Raw genomic sequence first — 18,251 nt, 5'->3', positions numbered from 1 at the left:
GACCAGATCAGCACGTCCTTGTAATCGCATACATATCACTGTGTAAAAATAACGACTCCTATATCTGATGCACCGTAAATTGCTAACATTTGTATTCTCTGCAGCTCATTCTCTCTTAGCAGCATGTAAAACTGTACTTACGGAACACAGGTCCAGCTGCTCTCCAAGTTAAGAAATCAAACCGTTAATGAACAAATCCAGGCTCAATTACTCCCCCCCCCCCCCCCCCGGCACAGCATACCTGCCTGGTATGGCAAGCAGCCAAGCTGGCCAGCTTATCACAGTCAGTTTCAGACTTACAGTTTCTTTGTACTAATAGCTGCTAAATGAAGTTGCACTTTAAGGGTTTGGGGGGCGTGTCCTGCCTCTCTTTCCAAGTCCTTGTTTGTTGTAATCCAATGCTCAGCTTGATGATGTCAAGCAGCTACTTGCTCAGTTTCAACCTCCCTGCACGCAGGAGGATCTATTTCCTTTTAGCAAAACCTTTGTTTAGATTTGCATTGAAACCTCATCTCCCAGCAGCTGCGTGTGGCTTAACATCCTTCCTTCAATTTTGAACACTGTTGCCTTTGTCACAGAGGTCTCCTACCTACTGTAACAACCACTAAAGACATCCCACCTGTTTAGTGCCTTGTGTGGACAGCTGTTCGAGGTTCCCTTTGTATATTGTTCAGATTCACTTCTCAGCTGCACCTTGGTGTTTTTCCTTTTCCCTAAGTGTTCTGGTGTAAAAGCAAAAGGAAAAACCCAATAGAGTAACAACCGTACATTTTATAGAGCACTTTTTGCTCCAAAAGATCCCAAAGTGTATACAATACTTTAAAAAATGATCCGCAGTCCATGCACACTTTACTTCAACCACCACTGAAATGTAATCAACTCTGGGGTGAAAAGCAGCAACTATTAACAGCACTATACAACAGTTAAGGACAGACGGCACAGAGACAGCATTGTGACAAGCAGCGTGAAAATCCAGATATGATAGGTAGATAGATAGATAGATAAATACTATTATTTATTTGTATTACATTAGGGCAATCAGGATCAGGGCCCCATTGTGCTAGGCTCTGTACAGACAAATTAGGAAGCCACAGTCCCTCCCCAAAGAGTTTACAGCCTAGTTTAAGATAAAATATAATCAGTGGGTGTGGCATAAATGGAAAATATGCTACATACTCACAGAATCTGATCAATTCCCACTAGAGACAATGAGAGCTTTCCCACTGACTTTAATAGATTTTGATTGGGTCCAAGGTGAGCAATTTGGCGAGAATAACAAGAAAGGAGTGAACTTGGTTTCTCCAGCTTCAATCTTGCGATACACATGATAGAAACCAAATCAGACTAGTAGCTGGGAGATGTTCCCACCCTGTGCTTCCTGCATAAGATACCAGATGGACATTGGTGTCATCTGGCCTCAACCTCACTAGCTGCCTGCACACCAGCTGGGAAAATCCCCTCATACCAAAAAAAGGCAGCTTAGCTGGGTCTGCTGTGAATCTGTCTTACTCTGTCTCTTCCAGGGAGACTCTCTTTTTATGTTAATTAGAAAAGAACAAACCATTCAATCTGATATAGACCCTCATTAGCCCCTGCCACACATGACGGAAGAGAGAACAGTACCCAGAAGAAAAAGTAGACAGCAAAAGAATTGCTCTGGTGATTCCAGTAAGTCATAGAAGAAGGAGAAAAGCCAGTCAGCAAAGCCAGGTGCTCCCTCTCTCTTTATGATCTCTGAGCCCAAACCAACCTGGAGAGCCTAGAATCCCTGAGCATCTTGACTCAATTCTCTTCTGTTCTGAGGCCAACTTCAGGAAGTGAGTCTGATTTCCAAAGACATATCAGTTGACATCAACCAATCTCTTTATGGTACTTTTGAGTCACGCACGATTACTTACCCGAAAATAACTAAAAGGAATTCACCACTGAATACAAAGCGATGCCTGTATTAGAGACACATAATTGGCAGAGGGAGGCTCTGCAGCGTGACTGCTGAGAGACACATTATCCAGAAACAGCACCAAAAGATTGCTCTGCTGATCCAGCAAGGGCTGAAGTTCCTGCACTTGCTCCAACTGGGATGTTAAATAAACCCACAAAACTAGGGGGCCTCACACAAATGCTTAGATTGTAAGGCCTTTGGGGCAGAGACTGGCTTTTAGGTTCCTTGTCTGGGACCCCTACGAGCTACCATCACAGTGCCAATATTAAATAATAATAATAAAGCATGATAGAGATGCAGGAGCATGGGCACACTACATTTGCTCTTTAAATAAAATGACTCCTTCGGGATCTCCAATCCTGCCTCCTATCTGCTCCCTTTGTCTCCTTCTCCCATTCTCTGCTTTGGTTCTTCTTTCTCCCTGCCTCCAATGTTTAGAACAGCCCTCCCTACCCCATGTGCCTAAACCTCTTCCTTTCCTCCCACTAACCCATGTGTTCCCTGAGGACACCTAGGCCATCTTTTCACCGATGCTGCCTCCACCAGGGCTGGTCAAAAATTCTCCACCAAAGCTCTTTTTCAATGGGTTTTCAATTCAACAAAATGGTGACTTTTCATCGAAAACTGGAAACCCAAATCTTTGAGGCCAAAAACTGGAAACTTTGGGGGTTTGGCCAAAAAATGGTAATTTTTGATATTTTGATGAAAGTAAAAAAAATGTCTAAGGAAACTTCCCCCGCCCCCCTCCCCCCACCATTTTCTTAATAGTTCTCATCTCCATCTCCCCTTGTACTGCCTTTTTCTATTCCAGTGGTTTTCAACCTTTTTTCATTTGCAGACCCCTAAAAAATTTCAAATGGAGGCACGGACTCCTTTGGAAATCTTAGACACGGGTCCACAGACCCCCAGGTTGAAAACCATGGTTTTATGGTAATGGCAACCTTTTGTGGACCCCTTAGACATAGTCTGCGGACCCCCAGGGATTCAGGGACCACAGGTTGAAAACCACTGTTCTATTGGATTTGAGTGTAAGATCTTTGGGGCAGAGACTTTCTGGTTCACAGACTTTCTGAAGTAGTAGGTTAAAAAATAAAAAAACCTTCCAGGCCAAAATGATGAACATGTATCAATATGTCTAGAGAGACAGGAAGAAATTGATAGACTAGATTAATACAAAGTTGGGCAAACTGGTTCAGCAAAAGATACAGCTAGCCTTAAGGCCCATTGCATGTCACTTTTACACCAGTTCACAACTGCGTCTTTCTAAAGTTTGTTTTTCTGTTTCTTGCCTTCTTGATCTGTGTGGCCCAGGCCAGGTGGGAAGTGACATGACCATTTTGGACAAGAGGAATGTTGGTTTTGCTGTATCATGCTGCTGATGTCTGGTGTTTCCTATGGAGCCACCAGAGCTGGCCTGCAAGGAAGTGCAATATTTTTTTCTTGAGACTCACGTATTATGCGGCAGGGAACAGTCTTCAGAGCCGCCCTGCAAGGAATTAGCTGAACTCTCATGCTTTGCAGCTGGGACTGTGATTTTGAAGCCATGGACTTCACTGGACTCTGGTGCAGCAAAGGATAACAAAGCGTGTGACAGTGAGGAGCCCCGAGGTGTCCTGGGGCCGATTGTTGGTCTTTAGCATGTGATCAAAGGGAACTGGGACAGTGGCATTCTCAGGGGGCTGCGTGAACCCATCCTCAAAGCTGATAACACTGAGACGCAATCGCCATAGCAGCTGTGTGCTGCTTAACTGTGCACCCACTAAATGTTCCAGTAAGGAAAACAAACAGCAGAAAGGACTGTTAGGAATTCCTGCGCATCAAGGAAATAGACTCTCCTTTCTGAAAGACCTGACCTGTTTCTGACCTGACTTAAGTGCCATCTGAATCTAGTTCTCCACAGAAGGTAACTCCGACATTTTTACAGCAGGCTTGCAATGAACATGGGATTATCTATGTTTCTTGCATAAATTATGTTTTCTACTACATTTCCCAAGCATTGAGCTGTATGTAAGGGCTCCATTAATGTTACTTCATGAGGCCAACATGGCAAAGAAATACGGAGTTGCACAATATAGGCCTGGAAAAAATGTGGCAAGCTCTGATTTTTGCCAGACTTCCTACCGCCACACACACACACACACACACACACACACTCTTAAACAAACTAGGTTATAAAATGCAGAGCTCATTTCAACAAGCTGCTGGGATCATTAAAGAAAGTGGGGAAGTCTGCAACCTTCCAATAAAACATTGAAAGCTGGCAGTGTTGAGATGAGAAAAAGACTATTGGCTGAAAGCAGTTTTAGTGACAAATTACCCTCTTTCTCTCTACCCCAAATCTAAAAGAGTGGACCCTGTTTCTCAGTATCCTAAGATAATGAAGGAGCATCAACATGTCCCCATACAAATCATCCCGGAGCTCCCAGGCCAATTTCAAAGCCGTTATAAAACCAGATATATTCAGCCCCAGGCTGTGAAATATACAGAAATTGAGGAATCTGTAAAGAGCCTAACCCACTAACAAGCCACATCGGGATTGTCTGTATTAATGGTTGGGGTCTGATGGCCGTTTGTGAGGGTAGAGGCATTAGCAGTTTTGTGTCACTGGGAATGTGTGGCCATGCACAGAGAGAGAGAGAGAGAGACTTGGGAAGCTGCTGCTGAGCTGCTCAGCCTGAGGATCTCATGCCAGCAGGGCAGAGTACTCTCAAAAATGTTTACTTTGAGCAGAAACTATTTATAGTGCCAGTAATCTGCATGGAGACACGAAAGTGTTTGTTGCAAAGTGAGTGGTGGTGCACTGCTTCTGGACAATTTCACTCCACAAGGTTATACTGTTCCCCGGCCCTGCCACTGGTCCCAGGGCATCTTGTCTCCTCTGCTGTTTAACCAAACACTTCTTAAAATGTTTGTCCCAGCTATTTAGTTGCTTGAGTCTGATCGCAACCTCTTTCCAGAGAATATGCATTTTTCTAAGAAATAAAAAAGGCTTTTCTTTTCGAATGCACCCGATGAAGTGAGCTGTAGTTCATGAAAGCTTATGCTCAAATAAATTTGTTAGTCTCTAAGGTGCCACAAGTACTCCTTTTCTTTATGTATGTAGAGAGAGGCAGCATATGTGAGCAGATCTCAGATTTAGATCTAATAGTGAGCTATGCTACCACTTGATGATGATGATTCATACAGTTTAAGGGCAGAAGGATCCATTAGATCAGGGGTTCTCAACCATTTTCTTTCTGAGGCCCCCCCAACATGCTATAAAAGCTCCATGGCCCACCTGTGCCACAACCACTGATTTTATGCCTATAAAGCCCAGGGCCGGCGTTAGGGGGTAGCAAGCAGGGCAGTTGCTCGGGGCGCCACACCACAGGGCCCCGCCGTGAAGCTAAGTTGCTCAGGCTTTGGCTGCAGCCCCAAGTGGCAGGGCTCAGGGACCTGGGCTTCAGCCCTGCGTGGTGGAGCTTCAGCTTTCTGCCCTGGGCCCCAGCGAGTCTAATGCTGGCCCTGCTTGGCGCCCCCCCCAAAACCTGCTCGCAGCCCCTCGGGGGGCCCCAAACCCCTGGTTGAGAACCACTGCATTAGATCATCTAGCCTGTCCTCCTGTGTAACATAGGCCATTACATTTCACGCAGTTAACCCTGTATTGAGCCCAGTAACTTGTCACACCCAGAAAGGCATCCACTCTTGATCTGAAGTCTTCAAAAGATAGGATTTTGTTACAGAGGTTAGTCACCCTCACTGTTAAAAAATTGTTCCTTATTTCCAATTTGGCTTTGTCTGGCTTCAGCTTCCAGTTACTGGGTCTTATTATGCCTTTCTTTCTCTGCTAGACGAAAGAGGACTTTAGTGCCCTATTTTCTCCCCATGATGGTACTTATACACTGTTATCATCCAACATCTCAGTCTTCTTTTGGGTAAGCTAAACAGATTGTGCTCTTTAAGTCTCTCACTATACAACATTTTCTCCAGCCCTTGAATAATTTTTGGGGTGTTTTTTCCTCCAGTTTTTCAATATCCTTTTTAAAATGCAGACACCAGAACTAGATTCGGTTTCCCAGTATTGGTCTCACCAATGCTCTTGTACAGAGGTAAAATCACCCCCTGCTGTACTTACTACTCCCCTGTTTATACATCCAAGCATCACATTCGTCCTTCCTGCCCTAGCATTGCACTGGGAGCTCATGTTAAGTTGCTTCTCCACAATGACCCCTAAATCCTTTTGTAGTCACCGCTTTCTGGGATACAGTTCCCCATTCTGTAGGTATGGCCTGCATTCCTTGTTCCTAGATGGAGACCTTTGCATTTGGCTGCATTATAACACATTTTTTTGAATGGGCCTAGTTTACCAGGTGATCCGGATCGCTTTGTATGACTGCCCTGTCCTCATCATTATTTACCACTCCACCAATCTTTTTGTCATCCAGAAATTTTATCAGCAGTGACTCTTCCAGATCATGATTAAAATATTGAATAGCATCAGGCCTAGTACTGACCCCCATGGAACCCTCCTAGAAAACCCGCATTCAATGATGATTCCCTACTGACAACTACTTCTTCAAATCTGTCAGTTACCCAATTCTAAATCCATTTAATGTGTGCTGTATTGATAGTGTATAGTGCTATTTTTTAAATCAGAATGTCATTCAGTACAAAGTCAAATGCCATATGAAAAGCTAAGTATATCACATCTATTCAGTGACTTTTATCAACCAAACTTGTAATCTCATCAAAGAATGAAGTCAGGTTTATTTGAAACGACTTATTTTCCATAAGCCCACGGTGACTAGCATTAATTTTATTCTTAGCCTTTAATCTTGGATTAATTTGAATCCTGATATACATCTATATGGCACCTTTCATCAGACGGATCCCAAAGCACGTTACAAACTAACTTACATACTATCTATGATATAGGAATCACTTTACCCTGTGGGATGAAATGCAGCAACCATTTAACAGCGCAAAGCAGAGAGAACAAGCATAAATCCTGCTTGTTTGTTTGTTTGTCCAAAGGGATCCAGAGGTTTCTTCAGTGTAAGCCCACAAAGGTCATGCACCCAGCTACCTATTCATCAAAAAAATCCTACTTTCAAAAGCTGTCTTGTTTGAGTGACACAGACATGAGTATCAGCATCTGCTATGGGTAGCTCTCAGCATAATTCAGAATGGGGAAAAAATATATGGTGCATTTATGAAATGTTAGGTTGGATTAGCTATTGGAGGCTTCTGTTTACCATCCGGGGCCTAGCACACACCAGGAGCAGAAAATGAGAGCCTGCATAATGTAGTATCAGGGAAGATCTGGTAAGTGAGTTGCTCTGAGTTGTTTACAACAGAGAGACTTTCAGGTGCTATACTCTGATTTTCCCTTTCCTTCCTAAAAGCCAGCTGAGCTAGTTACAGGAAAGTAGGTAGCAGGATAGATTGTCACTTGAGCTTCTCGCATTTGGAGAGTGGAATGAAGCACTAATAAAACAGAAGTAAATGAGGTCCTTCACTCTCTGTGTAGCAGGTGCTAAAGGCTACAGGCTGTGATCCCTCCCCCCTCCCTATTAATGGCTAAAATAATGAGTTTCACTGCAGATCTGAAGAAACCCTGTAGAGATTTAGGTCCTGATTTCTGCTCCCCGTTAGACAGGTTTCACAACAATGTAACGCCGCAGACTTTAAAGGCAATATTCCTGATGTATACTGATGCAAGATCGGAATCAGGCCTTAGCATCCAACTCATGTTTCCTAAAATGTCATTGAGTCACAGAACTTTAATCCTCATGCTTCAGGGTATACCCTGAGTCAATAATCTTCCCCTGTTCAGCTTCATGTTAAAAGTGTCAGGTGCCTTGCACAAAATGGCAACCAAATTTCACCACCTGCTGACAGGTAACTGAGCACAGATTACATGGCCAGCTACCATTTGTGACAAGGAGGTTTCATATTTTGGTCACCATTTTTTTTTTAGTTGAGTTGAGAATCCTAGAGATCCCTGCTAAATCCAACAAGATTTTGATTTTAAAAACGTTGTGAGTACGTGGGTGTACAACGAGAGGAAGTGTCTATTTGATACCATTGCATCTAGCCAAGGATCCTGTATTTTTGCAAAGTGTTAGTATTTCTCAGCCTATAAACCAGTTCTTCATTAGTGGCACAACGGGAAACTTCTGAAATCCATGCATGTACCATCAGGCCCTATTCTGACTTCCAATGGTATGTGATACATACAATTACACAAGAAATGAGAGAACCCAGAAAAGTGTGTTTGTAAGAAATAGCGTCATCTTTGGAGAGGAATACCCACTAGAAGCATTTATGGTGCCAAATTGTTCATCCACTACAGCCTGATCCAAAGCCCAGGGAAGTGACCTAAAAGCAGTAGCAAATATAGTTAGATCAGGGGCAAATTTTGGTCACTTTTAATTAAAAATGTAAACTCTTCCCTGAAATCTGAAAAACAAAGTGTGACTGTATTTCACAAGAACAGAAAACTGATAATAGAGCTATTTATACGAGTGAAAAAATACTTAACTTCAGATACTGAAATGTTAATGAAGGTAAAATCTGGCAGAGTGTGCTGCTTTTGTGTTCAGTGAGCTCTTTCAACTCTGCAAAAATGTGACTGCAAAAAAGTCATTCTTTAAGTCTTAACATATGAATTTCCTGGACTGGCCCAGTGGTCTCAGGCATGATCTGCAGCAGCTATTCTTTATAGCTGCCTGTAACAACACCCCCACTTTCCCACTCCTGAGACATTGCAAACTGTGGTCAGTTTCTGCATAAAGTCTGTACTGATTTCCTGAGCACTAAACATCTGCGTTTAACTTGCCCAACATTACCCAGGGGAGAACAGTTGATTCAGCATCTCCCGAGCAGTGATGCCACTGAAGGTGATGATGAGGCCTGGAGCTGGATATCTTGTTATTAGACTCCCAGGGGCACTAAAAAAAAAAAAAAAAGTCTAGGATGGAAAAAACACTCACACATGCTGGAATGCAGTGACACACCCTGAGCGACAAGACTTGGAAGAGAAAGACCAAATTATTAATAGTAATTTATGAAGCATCCTGTATCCTTAAGTGCCTCATCTCAATACTGTGTGTGAGTTTTCTGTGCTAAAAAGAATCCAACTGTAGTTTTGAAATGAGAAACAGAAAAGCAGTTTCCTAAATCCTCATCACACGAAGAAGAATGTCCCAAAGACCAAACCCTCTTCACTTGGGGTCAAACCTCCCAGTAAATAGAAAGGAAAACTGTAAACATTGCAATCCTGTTCTCTGTCAAAGACTCTGAAATGTATGTGTATACCAAGAATACTGTGGTTATGTTAATTAGTGGGTTGCACACAATACAATTACAAGGACACTTTGCAAGACTGGTTGTAAAACACTCCTAGAAGTTTAAAGCTAGACCAGCTAATTTGAATATATATATATATATATGGTTTGGTTTGGTGGTTTGTGGGAGAGAGGGGTTGTTTTCTTTTGTTTTGTATTTTGTATTTGTGCCTCTGCTAGCATAATTGAGGGAGGTAGATATAGTGATTGACTATTTAAGTCAGTAGAAGGTGCCAGCTCCTCAGCACATATAGTTACTTAGATGCCTGAATATGAATTTAGGAGCCTAATTTTGGCACCCATTTATTAAGATCTTGGCCATAGCACCTTTAATAATTACTGTGCACCAGGATCAACTGAGCCTTGGATAATCTCAAACTTCTACAAACCCTGATAAATGGCATTTTTGAGTTTAAATACAGATGTGAATCTTTTTGAAACCTCTTTGGAGGTTGCTGCCCACTTTTATTATCTTGAAAATATTTCTGGAACCTACAGCCTGGGTGTCCAGCCAGCTTTGAATAAACAAACAAACTGCAGGGAGAAATGTTTGTGTTGGTAATGTGGTCAAAAAAGTAAATCTTTTTAAGAAGTTGAAGGAATTCATTTTTCGCTTTCTTCCCTTAAAGTTTCTGAACAGAAGGAGAAACATGTTTGGAAAAGTCAAGCCAGGCAACAGTTCTAGCTATCAGATTTGGGCACAATAATAATTCAACTTAAATATAAAATGTGGGCAGGGATTTATCTCAGGCATCTGTGTGATCATGTGTTTTTCCTTTAGGAATGTATTCAGTCTCCTAACTGGAAACACAAGGCGACTGTTTTCCCCTCCTTTTTTAAACCACTGCAAAAACAACATGAGCAACTGTAACATGTTAAACACTTCCTGGCAGTGCGACAAAAATCTAGCATCTAAAATGTCAGTGATGAGGCCAGGAGGATTTACATGATTAACACAACTTATGAGAAGTATTAACTCCTTCACTGCCTTCAGAGCATCCTCTTGAAAAGCGGAAGTCTGTGACTAGAGCACAATGGAAAGAAAGAGAGAGGACGTCAAGAACAAAGAGAAATGGCCATGCTCTGTATTTTTCTGTATTGTTATATATGCTATCACTGAAGATATCTGAGCCAGGGCCCCAGCTAGTGTAAATCAGCAGCGCTCTCATAGCTTTACCAGTTGATACCAGCTGAGGTATTTTTATGTTTTACATAAAGACCTATGATCCCCCCCCGACTTGCTGCTACTTCTTCCAAATCCTGGAGCAAAGTCATTCATAACTGTGAGTATATAACAGCAGAATCAATTAATAAATACAAGAGTAAACACTTGCATAGTAATCTATATCTTCCAAACTGTATGCAAAGAGGAGTTAATTAAGGTTACCAACACCCCTTTGGGCTGCATTAATTTTATTATTCCATTTTATAAATGAGAGAGCAGTTAACTGGTTAAGGGACTGACCCAGGGCCACACAGCAGGTCACTGACAGAAGCAGGATTAACTTGGGAGTTCCTGTCTCCCAGTCCCGACATTACTCCACTAGGGTCATGCTGCCTCTCCTATTGCTGTAGGAATAATTGATGTTATAGATTTAACAGCATGACTTCAGTGCAGGCTCCAATGGGAGGGCATTGGCTGAGAGGCAGCAAAACCTCATTTGAACCAAAATAGAGGTCCAGAAAAAAAGATGAAAAACATTTGAAATAGTGACTGGAGTTATGTTCATGGGTGGGGGTGTACACTGCTCCGTTTGAAAGCTTACCTGGTCTGTTTTAATTCTAAAGGGATATCAGAACACAAAGAAGCACAAACTAAAGACCCCAAATTCCATTGGCAACCCCATATCTGAAGTGGTCACTTTAAATTAAGGGCGGTCAGTCCTCACATAGATGCTTTACAATGCTCTGGCAGCACAAAGGGATCATAAAGCAGCTCTAATTAGTACCACCAGGCGGGAGAGCTGGCTTTATGCTACTTTCTAATAGCATAGTACCTCTATGCATCCGATGAAGTGAGCTGTAGCTCACGAAAGCTCATGCTCAAATAAATTGGTTAGTCTCTAAGGTGCCACAAGTACTCCTTTTCTTTTTCCAAAGACAGACTAACACGGCTGTTACTCTGAAATAGTACCTCTGGCATTGGTATGCATTGGGAATGTGCTGGGATGTGAAGAGGGCTGGCTGGTGTGCCCTGGGTTCCAATAACCCCAGGCTAAAATAACAGTCCTTGTGGGCTGTTACTACCAGTGCAAGTCAGAACAGCCTTGAGGCTCTAACAGGCACCAGCAGCCCTAGGGGTTGGGAGAGACATGCTGGCCCTTCCTTCTCAGGTCCTATACCCAGTGCAGCTCAGCTGGACCCAAAAGTCAGAGTTTAAGATCTTTTTGATTTCCAGTGAAATGTTCACATTTTAATTAAAGACCTGCCTCTGCTTGGCAACCTAGTTTTGCTGGTCCCTGTGGAGGTTGATTCACAGATGTCACTGCAGTTCTGTACAATATTCATACTAGCATGTCTGTCTTTAAAGTTTTTTCAAAAGTTTCTTTTTTCTTTTATTTTTGGTACTCTTCAATATGTTTGCATTTTACTATTGCATCTGTAAACAATGAGAAGAAATAGCTCAATAATAGAATTCCTGAATGTTAGATAGATACTAATATGTCTCTCCAACTGTTTTACCAATCACCTTCAGGAAACAATGGGCCTGATCCGAAGTCGGTGGAAAGGTTCCCATTTCTAGGGGTTTAGATGAGACCCTAAATTAACAAATTCTGAAAGAACCAACTGGTCAAACAAAACTAGAAAGATAGAGATTATAACCCCTTTATCAAAATAACAGTGACTCTTGTGTGCACACTCATTTAGGGGATGGGAATGAAACAGTGACTCAACCTGTTAAAGATTTAGACAGAGAAAAAATATATTAAAAAACTTTTAGCAGCATTAGTAACAGCCACAGAGCGCAAAATACTACCCTGACTAGCTGCCAATCAGCTCAGCAGATCACAAATAGAATGACTCATTTATCCACATGACATGACAGAAGAGTGGAGAGTCTCAGAAGGGCAAGGATGCTAACAATGCAGTAATGGTACATACAGTAAGAAAATATGGAAATTATTAAATAGTGAGCAAGTGCTTCAGACAAGGAGAAATAAAAAGAAAAGAAAGATCTTGTCATTGTGGGACCAATGCAAGCACGTAAGAATATGGACCTTGTAGATTTCCACTCCCCACCAAACACTGCTTTCTTGAGGTACTAGAAAAAGACAGTAAGCAGGGAAGACTGAAAAGACTGGTGCTTCACTGGGGAATTATGGATAAACCATATATGTTAACACCCAGACATTAACAGTGAAAGAATACCGTATTTACTGGATGCCAGTAGAGCATGTTCCAGTGAAACTAATTTGGGAACTCTGTAGCAGTTAGGGTGTTTGTATTTGGAGAGTTTCCCAGCCTTGACAAAACATCTAGATTTTGTGGAAACTATTTGAGTGTCCAATTAAAGAATAGCTGAAGTCAACAGTAGTGACAGCCATGTATGAGTAACTGAAGGCAGAACTTGGCCCAATACTTAATTATTAATGTTCCTTAGGGATGAATGACTTCAAGTGATGTTTTCAAAGCAGGTTGTAAGGATTGGATAACTGAATACAGTTCAGCCTAAAAGAAAATACCTACAGGAACTGAACTACACTCCTGGGAAAACAATTCTCCTAAATGAAAACTCCACTATTAATTGTGCCCAGTAGATCCAACTGAAGTGGCAATCATTAATAATGGGGAAGACTAAACATTTTACAAAAGAGAAGTCCAGTGATTATTATTAGCAGGCAGAAAAGTGATTAATTGGGTTTATAAAAGAGCAAACTACAGCATCTTAGTGTTTCTAAAACACATACGATCCACAAGACAGGTCACTGCCCAGCCATGTACACAGGTTAGAGCAACAGTGATCAAAGGAACACATATGTTACCTGTAATTGTAAAATTATAAGCTTGAATTGTCAACAATCCAGACCTTCCTGTTCTGAAATTCCAATATGTTAAATAATCTGGTTAAAAAGTAAAACATTCTAAATTCTTCAATTCTACTAAGGATCTATCTGTCACTTGTGAAAAAACAGAAACAAGCAGAATGAATCATCATCTACTACACTGAACACAGAGGAAAGTTCCACATCTTCACTATCATGTAAGGAGACCCTTGCGATTAATATGGACAGCACTAATCCACAATCCTGATAGCTTCTTGCCAGTAGTGTTGCACAAAGAACTGCAGTGAATTGTCTCCAAAAAGGCTTGGCCAGATATGCTACACTTTGCTTTAGAAACTGCCCAAGCAAGATTACATTTCAAGGACTTAATTCTTGCCCCTTCATTCAACTAACACATAGATACATATGGGATGCACCATTTGCTCAGTCTGGCCCAACCAATTCACATACCACAGCAGTTTATTTTTGTAAATGATTAGGATAACCTCATGGCATATTCTGCTTCTTTTCCCACAGTTGATAGCACTAGGACGACTTCATCCTTATCTCTTGTTAGACACGTGTGGTTTGAAATGATGTTATGCAGAACCAGATGCATGCTCAGAAATAGAACAAGCATTTGGAAATCACTTGTGATGCATAAAGTTGAAGGGAAAAGCTTTCTATGTTAATAATGATCCTTTGCCTTTCCTGAGCACATGCCATCTGAGTGAGCAGCCTAAAGCACTCTGCAAACATTAATTAAGCCTCACATGGCCTGTGAAGACATCTTTATCCCCCCAGTTATAGCAAAAACTTTTTTATAGCATCCATCACAATGGTATCTAACTGCTTAGTGACATACTTGCTCACACAGTAAGCGAGTGATACACTGGGAAGAGAATGCAGAATTCCTGATGTTGCACACACAAAGAAGCAGCTGAGATTCAGCTGTGAACTTTCCTGCCTAGAGATTTTTTTGGTGCATGTGAAAAGGAGAAGAAAGTTAGGCTTCTAATAGGGTAAAGTCTCGGTATTTCCTGCCAGAGACCATATTAGTGACTTACTAGGAGAGTCATGTCTCAGGAAGCGCATTTAATTTTCACAGATGACCTGATTACACAGTGTGGCCCATGGAGATGACAGGTCCCAGCATGCAATTTCCCATATTCAGCTGGAGGAAGGGCCCAGAGATGATGGGTCTCAGAATTAGGGTGACCAGATGTCCCGATTTTATAGGGACAGTCCCGATTTTTGGTCTTTTCCTTATATAGGTTCCTGTTACCCCCAACCCAGTCCTGATTTTTCACACTTGCTGTCTGGTCACCCTACTCAGGATGCAAAGCCCAATCTAATGTGTTGAGTGTGCTCTGGTTACATGCGTGGTCAAAATGCATAGGTTTTCAGCTTGCTTTGTTGATTTCCCCCTGCTTTGTGTTACACTATGCCTTTAAATTATAAAGTTGTTTAGAAGGTCTAAGTATTAAAGTTGCATGCTGAAAATAGCTTCTTTATTGCACGTCTGGTTATCTTGTAGCCAGTTTTTAGATGAGAAGTACAACCAAGGCTCTGACCATTTGTATCCATTAAAAATTCCAAGTTTCCTTTCCTCAAAATTGGCATATAAACTCTGGTGCCCTAGCTAATTTACCAATGATATTAATTAGTCTGCCTCACTACAGCCCCCTCCTCCATTCCCTTTCAGTTTCATTTGCTCACATACTACGGGATGACTTTGATATGGGAATCTAGGTAGCCAGACATGGGCTTCTCCTTTGCTGTCTTTGCTAAATTCTGTATTTTTGCTGTGTGTTGTTAACCAGATGCAATATACTAGAGACAGGGTATGAACTGGGCTGGAACACTGTGTTATAGCAGATCAGCACCTCTCTTAAGTTTGCTTCTTATTTTCCAGTCTCAGCTTTCATTTTAAAGGAGTAAGTCTCTTGCTGTTTCAGCTGTGAAGTCAACCTTGGAAATGTGAACTGATGCCTGGTCTACACTACAAAGTTAAGTTGATATCCGTCACCTTGCATCAACCTATTTGTGCATGTGACTACACTGAGTTTTGTCTCCAGCCAATGTAAGAACCCATTATGGTAACACAGTAAAACCACCTCCCTTGAAGGGCATAGAGCTATGGTCAACCTACTTTACTTAAGATCCTACAGTGCAATTGTGGACTCTGCATGACCTCTGTCAACCCTAACAGTTTTCCAACAGCTGTCCAACAATGGTCTGGTCACAATTTTAAACTCCAGTGTCCAGGAGTCTCAGAGGCCAGAAACCTCTGCTCCTGCCTCCCCTTCCCTCCACCTTTAAAAGCCTTGTGTGTTTTTGAAATGCCTTTCCTGATTGCCCACCTTGGTAAGCACACCTAGCAACTGATCCTTGTTGCGTGTAACAGCCCAAACAACCATTCTGGCTCCACACACACAAGGTAGTAAATGCGTTCCTGCCCACAGTAGACGGGAAGTGTTGGATCTCCTGGGCCTGTGGGGAGAAAAGTTGGTGCAAGCACAGCTGTGAAACAGTCATAAAAAACTTGGACATCTATGAGAAGATTGCACAGGGGATGCAGGAAAAGGGATACAGCAGAGATGAGCAGCAGTTCCAAGTGAATGCAAAGGAACTTTGCCAGGGATACCACATATCTGGAGAAGGCAACAGTGGATCTGGTGCTGCCCTGCAGACCTGCCGCTTTTACAAGCTGCAGGCCATATTTGGCAGAGATCCCACCAGCACACTGCAGACCCCTGTGGAGGTGGAGCCTGAGACAGTGACCCCTGCTGTGAATAGAAAGGAGGAGGAGAGGGGAGATACAGCAGGGGACACCAACCATGCAGAGCCAGGACCTATCTGAAACCCAGCAGGAGTCTAGCCAGTCCTGCTAGGCAAGCATGGAGAAGCTTGCTGCTGAAGGGGAAGAGAGCTCACAGAAGCACATGCGTGCATTTTTTCCTTACCGTGTTTAAATTTAAAGATAGCACGCAGTTCATCCCCAAGTTAATCAGAGGTATTGACTTTTTCATTGTTTTACTCATATGAGAAGAGACAGAGGTACAACAAACAGAGGTAGAGTCAGTATTTGTTTTTCATTCCCCTATCCAGTTAGGTGGAGTATAGAGAGTATTTATGGGAATAAGGGAAGGGAGCTTTGAAATTGATTTTGCCCTTTCCTTTGTGACTGTAAAAGTGTAACTGATGCATCAATGTCTTGAGTTTGAAGAAAGCCGGAAACAATAGCTCCCAGACATGTGAACTGCCCCACTCTAATGGCGGTTAACTCAAATGCCAGTAGTGATACTATAATAAAGGTCAACATTGTTAATTTTCATTGCTCATCAAAGCATGTTTGAAAGGAGAGAGAATCATCATACAATCTGCTCAGTAACAGCTCATTTCAGTGCCGTGAGTGGGTGGGTGTGAGAAAGCATCGTCATTTACTCCCCCCACCCCTCATGAAGAAGCCAAGTCCAAGGAGTCCACCAAAGACCAGACAGTATGCATGATCATATTTGAACATCTTCACAATCTACTGATAGCTGCATCTAATTTTGGCAGCTCAAGTGGGTGAAGTTTAGAAAAGTTCCACAATCTTTGATTTTCCAGTTCAGATTTACCAGATTCTGTCCAGCGATGACTCTGTTTCAGTGATGAATGTATGTTGTTTGTAAAGTTCTGGGGGAACTTTTACAATGAAAGACAATCCAACAATGGCCTATCTACATGATCACATGCCCTGTTGGGTGATGTGATGTAATCCCAACTGTGTTATAACAGAGTTTGGTTTTACCTATGCTGATGGGACTAAAATATGTTACAACCATATTCAAAAATCATTTTACATTATCACCATGGTAAAACAGAGTGTGAACAGACAGACACGTATTTTAGAAGGCTACCTGGGTTTTTGTGGGGTCGTTTTCTTCTCTCTCCCCATCAGAACAGGCAAGAAAAACAGTGGCCACAACATGACGCCAGACGTGGTTCATCTGGTTGCACAGACCGGTGTTTATTATTTGGTTTTGATTTATGGGTATTTCCAGCCATGCACATTAAGTCCCAGGCAGCACCCCCTCACAGGACACCTTAGAGACTAACCAATTTATTTGAGCATAAGCTTTCATAGAATATCAGGGTTGGAAGGGACCTCAAGAGATCATCTAGTCCAACCCTTCATGAGCTTGCCCACTGGGGCCCCACCTCCCTATGGCAGAACATGACATTATGTCCACTTGCGACACGTCGACAAAACAGGATGCAAGGAGGGGACATCATGGCTCACGGCAACACCTGGTGCCGGCACGTTGACATCATGGTGGGACCGTGCCCCTGTGCCGTCGTGGTGCTGTGACATCACGCTGGCATGACTCCCCTCTTAGGGTTACCACCTGGCAGGTATTCGACAGGCCTGGATGGGTTTTTTTTTATGAATTTGCCAGTAGAGATTTGCATTATTATCACAATACACTGGGAGAGCGAATGTTCAAAGAGTCTGGGGCCAGCAAAAGATGCTGCTGTGGCCCCACTTCTGCCGTTTAAGAAAATGACCTTATCGGGCTTGTCTCTGGTCTCTCTCCAGATACTCGCCGCGGCTGCTGGGGTTGGGTACAGTCGCCTTGTGGTGGGGCTGGCCGGCTTGCCTTGAGGGAGGCTGAGGCCTGGTGCCCCGGGAGGCGGTTGGCGGTTGCCATGGCAGTTGGTGGGAGGGGGAGAGGAGCCGCCAATGGCCCCGCCCACGGGGTGGAAGATATAGGAGACCTTGAACGGCCTCGGGCCTTTCCTGTCACCTTCCACCCAGCTGACTAAGTACCCCCATAGGCTGTCTCGAACACGGGTACCACCCACTTGGTCTCTTCAGCCAATGACTGCCTCGCTGCGCAAAACGTCACCGATCACCGCTTTGGAGGCTGCCACCTCAACCCGCCCTCCCAGGGGCTTTCTGTCTTCTCATTGGCTGATCTGCCTCCTCCCCTCCCCTCTCCTAACAGATCG

At 42.9% G+C, this 18,251-nt stretch overlaps 1 protein-coding gene across 5 annotated transcripts in view; it reads right to left on the bottom strand.

Moving 5' to 3' along the window:
- The window catches only part of PKIG (cAMP-dependent protein kinase inhibitor gamma), a 30,635-nt gene extending 30,259 nt beyond the window's left edge, over positions 1-376 (bottom strand). For 3 of the 5 annotated variants that reach the window (XM_073309610.2, XM_073309607.2, XM_073309611.2), the window contains exon 1: positions 142-221. The gene's annotated coding sequence lies outside the window, so the exon portion shown is untranslated. Of the gene's footprint in view, positions 1-141; positions 222-241 lie in introns of those variants that run through there. The other 2 variants (XM_073309608.2, XM_073309609.2) reach the window with 2 other exon arrangements.
- Between the last annotated feature and the right edge of the window lie 17,875 nt (positions 377-18,251).

The sequence above is a fragment of the Lepidochelys kempii genome, chromosome 13, assembly GCF_965140285.1.
Source record: "Lepidochelys kempii isolate rLepKem1 chromosome 13, rLepKem1.hap1, whole genome shotgun sequence".
Taxonomy (NCBI): domain Eukaryota; kingdom Metazoa; phylum Chordata; order Testudines; family Cheloniidae; genus Lepidochelys; species Lepidochelys kempii.
This window is presented reverse-complemented; position numbering and strand designations above follow the sequence as displayed.